The following is a 12,397-nucleotide window of genomic DNA, read 5'->3' as shown; positions in this document are numbered from 1 at the left end:
TCCAAGATTGCATCACTGCACTCCAGTCTGGGTGATGGGAGTGAGACCCTGTCTCAAAAAAAAAAAAAAAAAGAAAAGCTCTGAATCTATAGGTTCTAGCCCTGGGAAATTCTGGATAAAATGGAGTTAACAGTTCACCTGCCTCAGACGAGAAAATGTAAAACTAGAAAGGTCCATACCATTGTGATGTCTAATTGAATCTATTTATCAAAACAGTACCCAAATGCAGTATGTTCAAAAACCTTATAGTGTTAGGTAATAATAACCGTAAACAAGATAAAAAATATGGGCTGGGTGTGGTGGCTCGCACTGTTATCCTAGCATTTTGGGAGGCCAAGGCAGGAGGATCACTTGAGGCTGGGAGTTTGAGACCAACCTGGGCAACATAGCAAGACCCCATCTCTATAAAAAATATATAAATATAATATAAAGATATATATATTACATATATACATATATTTGTACATGTTAACTTGGGGTGAGGGGTGCAGGGAGGGTGGAAAGGAGAAAGTCATAATATTAAGCATCAGTAGGCCAGGCGCAGTGGCTCATGCCTGTAATCCCAGCACTTTGGGAGGCCGAGGCGGGCGGATCACGAGGTCAGGAGATCGAGACCATCTTGGCTAACATGGTGAAACGCCGTCTCTACTAAAAATACAAAAAATTAGCCAGGCATGGTGGCGGGCACCTGTGGTCCCAGCTACTTGGGAGGCTGAGGCAGGAGAGTGGCGTGAACCCGGGAGGCGGAGCTTGCAGTGATCACTTGAGTCCAGGAGTTTGAGGCCACCTGAGCAACATAGTGAGACCCTGTCTCTACAAAAAAAATTTTTTTTTAATTAGCCAGGTTGAGCCAGGCACGGTGGCTCATGCCTGTAATCCTAGCACTTTGGGTGGCCGAGGCAGCAGATTGCTTTGAGCTCAGGAGATCAAGACTAGCCTGGGCAACATGGTGAAACTCCATCTCTACAAAAAACACAAAAATTAGCTAGGCATGGTGGCACATGCCTATGGTCTCACCTACTCAGGAGGCTAAGGCTGGAGAATTTCTTGAACCAGGGAGGTGAAGGTTGCAGTGAGCCAAGATCATGCCACTGCACTGCAGCCTGGGTGGCAAAGTGAGAACCTAGCTCGAAAAAAAAAATTGTCCAGGTGTGCTAGTGCACACCTGTGGTCCCAGCTACTCAGGAGACTGAGGTGGGAGCATTGCTTGAGCTCAGGAGGTTGAGGCTGCAGTGAGCCATGATCACACCACTGTACTCAAGCCTGGGTGACAGAGCAAGAACCTGCCTCAAAAAAAAAAAAAGGACATAGGGATAAGAAATGATATATATTGATCTATATAGATAAATGATATATATATAATAAATCATATATATATTTATAATATATACATTTATTACAAAGAATTGGCTCACGTGATTATGGAGGTTGACAAATCCTAAGATGTGCAGTCAGCCAAGCTGAAGACCAAGGAGGATCGATGGTGTTGTTCCAGTGCCAAGGCCAGCAGGCTGGATACCAAGGAAGAGCAGATGTTTCGGTTCCAGTCCAAAGGCAGGAAAAAAACTGATGTCTCAGCTCAAAGGCAGTCAGGCAGGAGGAATTCTCTGTTATTCAGGGAAGATAGTCTATTTGTTCTATTCAGGCCTTCAACTGATTGGATGAGGCCCACCCACCCTAGGGAGGGCAGTCAACTTTATTCAGTCTATTGACTTAGATGTTAAACTCACCCAAAATCACCCTCACAGAAACACCCAGAATACTGTTTGATCAACTATCAGGGCACCCCATAGCCCAGTGAAGTTGACACATAAAATTAACCATCACAAGTCAAAAACTGGAAACAAGCCAAATGTCCCTCAACAAGTAAACAGATAAACACATGACGGTCTATCCATTCAATGAAGTAACTCAGCAATAAAAGGTAATGAGCAATTGATCCAGGCAACAATGTGGCTGGATCTCAGGGCTTTTTGCTTAGTAGAAAAAGCCAATCTCAAAAAGCCACATACCATCTGATTCCATTTATATAACATTCTTTTTTTTTTCTTTTTTTTTGAGACAGAGTCTCACTCTGTCACCCAAGCTGGAGTGCAGTGGCACGATCTCGGCTCACTGCAACCTCCGCCTCCTGGGTTCAAGCAATTCTCATGTTTCAGCCTCCCGAGTAGCTGGGACTACAGGCGCCCGCCACCACGCCCGGTTAATTTTTATATTTTTAGTAGAGACGGGGTTTCACCACGTCGGCCAGGATTGTCTCAATTTCTTAACCTCATGATCCGCCTGCCTCAGCCTCCCAAAGTGCTAGTATTACAGGCATGAGCCAATGTGCCCAGCCAACATTTTGTTTTGTTTTGTTATGTTATATTTTGAGACGGAGTCTCGCTCTATAGCCCAGGCTGGAGTACAGCAGCGCGATCTCAGCTCACTGCAACTTCTGCCTCCCTGGTTCAAGTGATTCTAGGGCCCTGGCCTCCTGCATAGCTGGTATTACAGGCGTGCACCACCATGACCGGCTAATTTTTGTATTTTTAGTAGAGACAGGGTTTCAACACGTTAGCCAGGCTGGTCTTGAACTCTTGACCTCAAGTGATCTGCCTGCCTTGGCCTCCCAAAGTGCTGAGATTACAGGCATAAGCGACTGTACCTGGCCTTATATACATTCTTGAAGTGACAAAACTATAGAGTTGGAGAATAGATCAGCAGTTCCATGGGTTACAGTTGGAGGAAGAATGTGACTGAGGGGTAACAGGAATAAATTTCTTCTTTTTTTTTTTTTTTTTTGAGACAGAGTCTCGCTCTGTCACCCAGGCTGGAGTGCAGTGGCATGATCTCAGCTCACTGAGACCTCTGTCTCCCAGGCTCAAGCAGTCCTCCCACATCAGCTGCCCTCATAGCTGGGACTGCAGGAGGAGTGTGCCACCTGCACGCTCAGCTAATTTTTGTATTTTTTGTAGAGATGAGGTTTCACCATGTTGCCCAGGCTGGTCTCAAACTTCTGAGCTCAAGTGATCCACCTGCTTCGGCCTCCCAGAGTGCTAGGATTATAGGCATGAGGCACCATGCCCAGCCCCAGGAAGAAATTTCTTAGTGGTGATGGAATACTTCTGTATTCTTATTGTGGGGATGGTTACTTGAATCTATGCATGTGATAAAATTTCATAAAACTTGTCCAGGCTCATTGGCGTGTAATCCCAGCACTTTAAGAGGCCAAAGTGAAAGGATCACTTGAGACCATGAGTTTGAGGTTATAGTGAGCTATGATTGTGCCACTTCTCTCCAGCCTGTCTCAAAAAAATTTTTTTCATAGAATTACATACCAAAAGAAAAAGATGAGTGTCTCTTTTGTGTGTATCTGTTATGTTCCCAACACTGCTTTTGGGACTTTACACATATTACACACAACATTGACAGTAACTGGCCAAGTGCGGTGGCTCACACCTGTAATCCGAGCACTTTGGGAGGCCAAGGCAGGCATCGCTTGAGTACAGGGGTTCGAGAGCAGACTGGGCCATAGTGAGACCTTGTTTCTACAGAAAAAAAAAAAAAAAAAAAAAAATATGGTGTGTGCCTGTAGTCCCAGCTACTCGGGAAGCTGAGATGGGAGGATTGCTTGAGCCTGGGAGGTCAAGGCTGCAGTGAGCTAACATTGCATCACTGCACTCCAGCCTGGGCAACAGAGTAAGAGTCTGTCTCAAAAAATAAAAATAAAAACAAAAACAAACCAGACAGTCACCTTAGGAATAAACACTATATCCCCCACTTTATAATCAAGGAAACACTGAGAGAGTGTAATCACCACCCAGTCACATAGCTGGTAAGTGGCAAAACCAAGACTTAAACCAAGTCTACCTGACTCCAAGGCTTTGGCCCTTTCTCATGTTGCCTGCTAACATACACACAAACTCCAAGAATGGGGCCTCCATCCTGCCTGTGATAGATCTTTCTAGCCCTGATGTTGCCTCACACCACAGCGGAGTGTCCTGCACTGTGTTTTCCGCACTCCCTGGATAAACACAGAAAGTCCTGCTCTGTGAAGAGGCCATCAAAATCAGCACAGAGATGAGGCATTGGAGAGCAAACTCCAGGTCAAGTCCAGAGAGACAGATGGCTCAGCCCGAGGTCAGGGTCCTCTTTATACCTCACTTGAATTTAGACAGCAGGCTGGGCATGATGGCTCACACCTGTAAGCCCAGCACTTTGGGAAACCGAGGCGGATAGATCACCTGGGGTTAGGAATTTGAGACCAGCCTGGCCAATATGGCAAAACCCTGTCTCTACCAAAAAACTAGCCAGGTGTGGTGGCACGCATCTGTAGTCCCAGCTGCTCAGGAGGCTGAGGCAGGAGAATCCCTTAAACCCGGGAGACGGAGTTTGCAGTGAGCCAAGATCGCTCCATTGCACCCCAGCCTGGGCGACAGAGCGAGTCTCTGTCTCAAGAAAAAAAAAAGAAAAAGAATTTAAATGGCAACCAACTTCCCAGGGGTGTGTGTCTCTGGGATGCCTCTCCTGACTCCCTGCAGGCTGAGCTGCAGACCCATCATCCATGCTCCCACATCAGCAGGATTTGCCTTAATCAAGGACCTAGTGTGTGTCTCTAGAATCACCAATGTATCATTTGTTGATGCGGGAGCCTCTCACAGAACTTGGCCTGGGTAGAAGCGCAGTAAGCGTTTGCTGAGTGAATGAATGAACTGCAAGAATCTCATGCAAGGGCTGTGGACTCAAACGCCTTCAGAGGCCAGGCAGACACCACCAATGAATGAGGTTGGGGGTGGTGATTCGTAGGGAGTGGAGAGGACAGGGGTGGAGTGGGGACATGTGCCGGAGCCACGGGGGCAGCCACCACTCCGCTTGCCCTCATGCCACCAGGCGGGAATGTGGGCCATCTATTACCACATCTGATTTTTCAAAAGAAGCCAAAAGCCAGTCTTTTATAATGAGCTGCTGATTTTTTCATGTTGTGGACTAATTTTAAGCTTTTTAAATTAAGTGAGGGCCAAACGAAACACATATGCTAGTTGAATACTGACCAGAGGACATGGTTTGGAATTTCTGCTTTGACACTTCAGGCTGTTCCAGCGTTTCTGATGTAGTGACAGTGATTTTCCTGATGACTACGAGACAAAGGTGTCCACAGCGGGTAAAGGAAAGCCAGTGTCACCAACAGCCATAAGCCAATTCCATGTGGACAGCCTCCTCTGCTGGCATCCCACTAGGAGGGGCTCCAAGAACTGGTAAGAGCTCTGAAGGCAGGGTTGCAGGGAGAGCAGGAAGGAGGGTACAGATGACCTATGACTGCTGGCTGGCATAGTATAAGACTCTTGTATAACTTGAATTCTCATGAAACATGCATTTTTGATGGATTATTATTTTCATCTTTGCACTAGTGGCACAAAGACCGGACAATCCCACGTAATGGACAAAAGATAGTGCCACTTGCACCAGACAGAGAGAAGCTAAGACAAGCCTGGACAAGGTCCTGGGAAAGAGGCCACAGCTGGCAAATCCAGCCCGCCTGAAGGACCTCATCTGGGTGCAGACTTCTACCTCCCACCGTTGCTTCAATACCGGAGGTCTTTCCTTGTTTTCCTCACCAGACAGTTCTTTTTCTCAAACTAAGGAAACGAGCACACATCTCAGAATGGCCCCAGTTCAAATCCATTTGCTGACTGTGACGAACAGCTTTGGAAGCCCCCTTTGTCTATCTTTCCAACATGACTCATATATGTTGATATCACACATCCCGGATGTGATAGGATGAGGGCACTTCATCTCTTACGTATTCTTCCCAAAATTCTGCAGTCCCAGTCTAATCATGAGAAGACCAGAAACTGTCACCAGTCAGCGGAGACTAAGGAGACATGGACACTCAACGCAACACGGTGTCCTGGATTAGGTCCAGGAAGGGAAAGAGGCCATTAGTAAGACAACTGCTGAGACCTGAAGAAAGTGTGTAGTCCAGTTGAAAAATCATGGATCTAGGCCAGGCAAGGTGGCTCACACCTGTAATCCCGGCACTTTGGGAGGCCAAGTTGGGTGGGTCATTTGAGGTCAGGAGTTTGAGACCAGCCTGGCCAACATGGTGAAACCCTGCCTCTACTAAAAATACAAAAGTTAGCTGGGCCTAGTGGCACGCGCCTGTAACCCCACTACTCAGGAGGCTGAGGCAAGAGAATAACTTGAACCAGGGAGGCAGAGGTTACAGTGAGTGGAGATTGTGCCATTTCACTCCAGCCTGGGCGACAAGAGCGAGACTCCATCTTAAAATAATAATAAACAATAAATAATAAAATAAAAATTATGAGGCAGGGTGCGGAGGCTCACACCCGTAATCCCAGCATTTTAGGAGTCTGAGGCAGGTGGATCACCTGAGGTCAGGAGTTCAAGACCAGCTCGGCCAACACGGTGAAAAAATGCAAAACTAGCCAAGCATGGTGGGGTGCACCTGTAGTCCCAGCTACTTGGGAGGCTGAGGTGGGAGGATTGCTTGAGCCTGGGAGGTGGAGGTTGCCATGAGCTGAGATCGCACCGCTGCACTCCAGCCTGGGTGACAGAGTGAGACTCTGTCTCAAAAAATAAAAATAAAAGTTAAATAAAAATAAAAATAGTTAAGATTGCCAAATAAAAATAGTTATATGTATTTTACCACAATTTCTTTTTTCTCTCTCTCTCTTTTTTTTTCTTTTTTAAGACAGAGTCTCGCTCTGTTGCTCAGGTTGGAGTGCAATGGTGCAATCTTGGCTCACTGCAACCTCCATCTCCCAAGTTCAAGTGATTCTCCTGCCTCAGCCTGCCGAGCGGCTGGGATTACAGGCACCCACCATCATGCCCGGCTAATTTTTGTATTTTTAATAGAGACAGGGTTTCACCATGTTGGCCAGGCTGGTCTCGAACTCCTGACTTCAGATGATCTGCCCAAGTCAGCCTCCCAAAGTGCTGGGATTACAGGTGTGAGCCACTGCACCCAACTCACAATTTCTTAAAATAATAAAGAAATCAACACAGATGTGACTGATTGTATATGTGCATGTGCCTGTGTGTGTACACATCTACATTCCCCAGCTGTACCCACTGAGAGGGACAAGGAACAGCCTGATCCTAGTGGCAATGAGCACATGTAGCAGCCAGATCTTGACTTCTAAATACCATTTTCAAAAAGGAGAACCAGGATCTTCGGAGAACAGACTGATTCCAGGGCTGGGACAAAAAAAATACAGATGCTTCTGTAACAGCTTGTACTAAAAAGCTCAAAGAATGATGGGTCACCGCAAAAGGGCACAGTTGCAAATCTGAGTGGGTTCCCACTGGCCATACTGGGAATTATTATTATTATTATTATTATTATTATTATTATTTTGAGACGGAGTCTCACTCTGTCGCCCAGGCTGGAGTGCAGTGGTACAATCTCGGCTCACTGCAACCTCTGCCTCCCAGGTTCAATCGATTCTCCTGCCTCAGCCTCCAAAGTAGCTGGGACTACAGGTATGTGCCACCATATCTGGCTAATTTTTGTATTTTTAGTAGAGACGGGGTCTCACCATGTTAGCCAGGCTGGTCTTGAACTCCTGACCTCAGGTGATCCACCCACCTCAGCCTCCCAAAGTGCTGGGATTACATGCATGAGCCACTGTGCCTGGCCTGGGAATAATTTAATGATTACAGTGAATAGTGAGAGTCATGGATTACAACCTATTGCATTCACGAGTCCGGGCAGACATAAATAAATCACTTGCCCAAGATCGCAATGGGATAAGGTAGCACTGGGGATGAAGGACGCTCACTCTCATTTTCCTTTAGCACTTCTTTCCCCCCAGATACTGTGAGTGGGAAGGACATGACACATAGAGCAAGCTGGAGGCCCAGGAAATTCCTAGAGAGAGTGTCCAGGACATGCGGACTTTTGAGATCTGTCCAGTGTCATTTCCTGTTTCAAATCGTGCTGGGGGAAGGGAAGGTGCAGGAGGTGCAGTGAGGGAGGGGGCATGGAGGTGAGAGAGGCCGGAGAGCAGGGAGGAGGCTGGTCCATCAGCTGCAGCTGCCAATGATGCCTGCTGGGGGAGGTATGGGCGAGGGACCTCCTGGAGAGCGAGGTGCCCACATCTGGTTCACATTGAAGGGTAAAAACAAACAGGTTCGTGAGCTGGAAGAAGCCCAGCAGACTGAGCCAAGCCGTGCTGCTCAGACACTAGGGCACAGCATCCCCTCTTCCACGGGTCACTGGGCCTGACCAGCTCCCAAGGGCTTGCAGAGGGAACGCGGTTGGAATAAGGCCATCTTCTCTGCTTGGAACCACATTATCTGGGTCCAGCTCCTCCTAATGTACAAACCAGCCTCATTGTGTGTCCGGAGAGGCTGGTTCTTTGATTTGTAGATGACTCATTTCAGGCCCTTGAACGAGACTGAGACTGCACACGTGCCAGATGTCACCACGTCCACCCATAGGGCTTGTTTGTGCTTCGTGTAATGTCTCCCTTGGCTGGGAAGAGACAACGGCTTGCTGTAGGATCTGGAACAACTTTCTTAACTTCTATGAGCCTCAGTTTCCCCTGCTATAATATGGAAACAACAGTTCCTCCTTAAGGGGTCATGGTTGGCCTATTAGAGTTACTGAGCATCAGGCCCAGCCACAGTGCCAAAAAGCTCTCAATCAATGTCCACCATTCCTACTGGTCATTTGGACTCCAGCCTTATCTCTTCTATTGGGTGTTTAAAGTTAGCCTGTAGTCCCAGCTACTTGGGAGGCTGAGGTAGGAAGATCACTTGAACTCAGGAGGCAGAGGTTGCAGTGAGTCAAGATCATGCCACTGCACTCCAGCCTGGGTGACAGAGCGAGACTCTGTCTCAAAAAAAAAAAAGTTTTGGGAAAAAAAGACTTTCCTCTAGGCCAGGCATAGTGGTTCATGCCTGTAATCCTAGCAATTTGGGAGGCCGAGGCAGGTGGATCACCTGAGGTCAGGAGTTCAAGACCATCCTGGCCAACATGGTGAAACCTTGTCTGCACTAAAAATACAAAAATTAACTGGGCGTGGTGGTGTGTGCCTGTAGTCCCAGCTACTTAGGAGGCTGAGGCAGGGGGATCACTTGAACCTGGGAGGTGGAGGTTACAGTGATCCAAGATCACGCCACTGCACTCCAGCCTGGGTGACAGAGCAAGACTCTGTCTAAACAAAAAAAAAAAAAAAAAGTTTTAGGAAAAAAACACTTTCCTCTAGGATTTGTATTCCAGCAATTAGTACTATCCCTGGCAATTTGAGGCAAGTGGCAGGCAGACCACAGATGACTTTCCAGTTTTGCTATTTGGTGGCTGTGTGACACTAAATAACTTCCTTAACCTCTCTTAGCCTCAGCTCCTTCTTCTGTCAAGGCAGAATTCTTGCCCTACCTCTCAGGTATTTGTGAGAATTCGGAGGGGTAATGCATATCAGAGAAGCGTATGGTTTGTGGTAAATACTATTTTCCTTCCCAGGCGCATATTAAAGGCTCAAAGAATAGTTGTTGGGTGGAGGCGAAACACATCAGGAAAGCACCTTTCAAAACCACCTGGGTACAGCCCTTTCTCTGCTCAGCGTTAGTTCTTTCCTCTTCAGTAAGTGGCACCATGGCCAGGCACAACAGCTCACACCTGTTATCCCAGCACTTTGGGAGGCCAAGGCAGGGGGATCACTTGAGCCCAGGAGTTTGAGACCAGCCTGGACAATATAGTGAAGCCCAATCTCTACAAAAAAATTTCTTTAATTAGCTGAGCATGGTGGCGCACACCTGTAGTCCCAGCTACTTGGGAGGCTGAGGCAGGAGGATCACTTGAGCCCAGGAGGCAGAGGTTGCAGTGAGCCATGATCGTGCCACTGCACTCCAGCCTGGGTGACAGAGTGAGACCCTGACTCATAAATAAATAAATAAGTCCAGGCACAGTGGCTCATGCCTGTAATCCCAGCACTTTGGGAGGCCAAGGCTGGCAGATCACTTGAGGTCAGGAGTTTGAGACCAGCCTAGTCAACATGGCGAGACCCTATCTCTACTAAAAATACAACAATTAGCCCGGCATGGTGGCTCATGCCTGTAATCCCAGCTACTCAGAGGCTGAGGCAGGAGAATTGCTTGAATCCGGGAAGTGGAGGTTGCAGTGAGCCAAGATTGTGCCACTGCACTCCAGCCTGGGCTACAGAGCGAGACTCTGCCTCATAAATAAATAAATCGGCAGTAGACAGCAGGGAGCAGATTCATTCTGGAAAGAGCCCTGAGGCCCACATCCTGGCCAGCACCTTGTAGAGACCTCAGCTTCCTACTCTGAACTCACCTCTTGCTGTCCCCAAACTTACAGAAAAGGACGTTGCCCCTTTGCCAGATGCAACCAGCTTGCTCTCCTCCAGCGCCCTCCAGGGTGTTATTGGGGAGTCCGCTTCCGTGGGCCCACTTGTCCACTGTCAAAAGCCCTTAGCCGGCCAGGCTTGATGGCTCACGCCTGTAATCCCAGCACTTTGGGAGGTCGAGGCAGGTGGATCACAAGGTCAGGGCCTCAAAACCAGCCTGGCCAATATGGTGAAACCCCGTGTCTACGAAAAATACAAAAATTGGCCCTGTGTGGTGGCGCATGCCTGTAGTCCCAACTACTTGAGAGGCTGAGGCAGGAGAATTGCCTGAATCCAGGAGGTTACAGTGAGCCAAGATCGCGCCACTGCACTCCAGCCTGGGAGACAGAGGGAGACTCCGTCTCAAAAAAAAAAAAAAAAAAAAAAAAAAAAGCCCTTGTCCAGGAGCCCCTACAAAGCAAAAGCCCGGGACACCATCCGCCTTGGTCCTTCGGAGAAGGTGAAATTAGACAAACTGGTTACACCTTGGCAAATCATTTGACCTCACTGTGCCTCAGTTTTCTCATCTGTAAAAATGACTTTTTTTTTTTTTTGAGATGCAGTTTTGCTCTTGTTGCCCAGGCTGGAGTGCAGTGGCACGATCTTGGCTCACTGCAACCTCTGCCTCCCAGGTTCAAGCGATTCTCCTGCCTCAGCCTCCCAAGTAGCTGGGACTACAGGCGCCTGCCACCACACCTGAATAATTTTTTGCATTTTTAGTAGAGACGGGGTTTTACTGTGTTGGTCAGGCTGGTCTCAAACTCCTGACCTCAGGCGATCTGCGCGTCTCGGCCTCCCAAAGTGCTGGGATTACAGGCGTGAGCCACCATGCCCAGCCCCTTCATGCAGTTTCTCTCACTCCTTTCAGAAGCAAGGAGTCTGATATTCCATCAACATGGAATCCACTCCTATAAACCAGCCTGCAATCCCAGCCAGTGAACTACAATCCAATCAGGGATTAAATCTAAATTCCTCCCATCTGATCACTGGGATCCCTACCTATCCAATTCACCCCCTCCTCCTCCAGAAGTGTTACCAATCCCCTAAATGCCTCCAATCACCTGTTTAACCACCAGCCAAGAGCTTACTACTCCTCCTCTCCCAAGCTTAGACACTCGGTGTAATTAATGGACACGCAACATTGGGAGCTTTCACATTAAGCTCTTACTTTGAAACTTTGAATAAGAAAAAGAGCTGAAAAAAGCAGATCTCCCAATCTCGGTGAAATTGTAGGTAAAACTCCAAGTAGGATACTCAAAATAAATTGTATAAGTAATGATAATATATCATAATGTATTTATCATATGCATACATATTAGATATATTTGGAATACATAGGTATTATGTATTCTAAATTTCTATCATCTATCCATCTATCTCCATCTATCTATAGTCACCCCAAAGCCTAAAAGAAAGTTTTCCACACTCAAGAGTGAAATGGGGCTGGGCTCAGTGGCTCACGCCTGTAATCCCAACACTTTGGGAGGCTGATGCAGGAGGATTTCTTGAGGCCAGAAGTTCAAGACCAAGACCAGCCTGGGCAACATAATGAGACCCTGTCTCTACAAAAATATATAAAAATTAGCCAGCTATGGTGGTGCACACCTGTAGTTCCAGCTACTTGGGAGGCTGAGGTGGGAGGATTGCTGAGGACAGGAGGTGGAGGCTGTAGTAAACCATGATTGCTCCACTGCACTCCAGCCTGGGTAACAAACTGAGACCCTGTCTCAAAAAAAAAAAAAAAAAAAAAGAAAGAGGGAGTGAAATGGAACAAATTATACATCCTTTGCATGACAAGAAAGAGCTAGAAGAATAACATTGTGGAGGGTCCTGGTTTCTCTGAAGGAGCTGTTGAAATCTGGTCTATGATCAGAAGGGGATATGACTGTAGGTGGAGGCTGGAAAAAGGCTCTTTGAGCAACTGTTTAGATTTTGGGTTAAACCATTTTGCACAGCTTGAAAAATATTATGCTCTCAAACAAAATCTATTTATCCAAGATCCATCTATCTATCATCTATCTATCTATCTATCTGAAATGAAATTA

The sequence above is a fragment of the Pongo pygmaeus genome, chromosome 19 (assembly GCF_028885625.2).
Source record: "Pongo pygmaeus isolate AG05252 chromosome 19, NHGRI_mPonPyg2-v2.0_pri, whole genome shotgun sequence".
NCBI classification, from domain to species: Eukaryota; Metazoa; Chordata; class Mammalia; order Primates; family Hominidae; genus Pongo; species Pongo pygmaeus.
The sequence above is the reverse complement of the archived record's forward strand: the minus strand, read 5'-3'. Positions refer to the sequence as shown.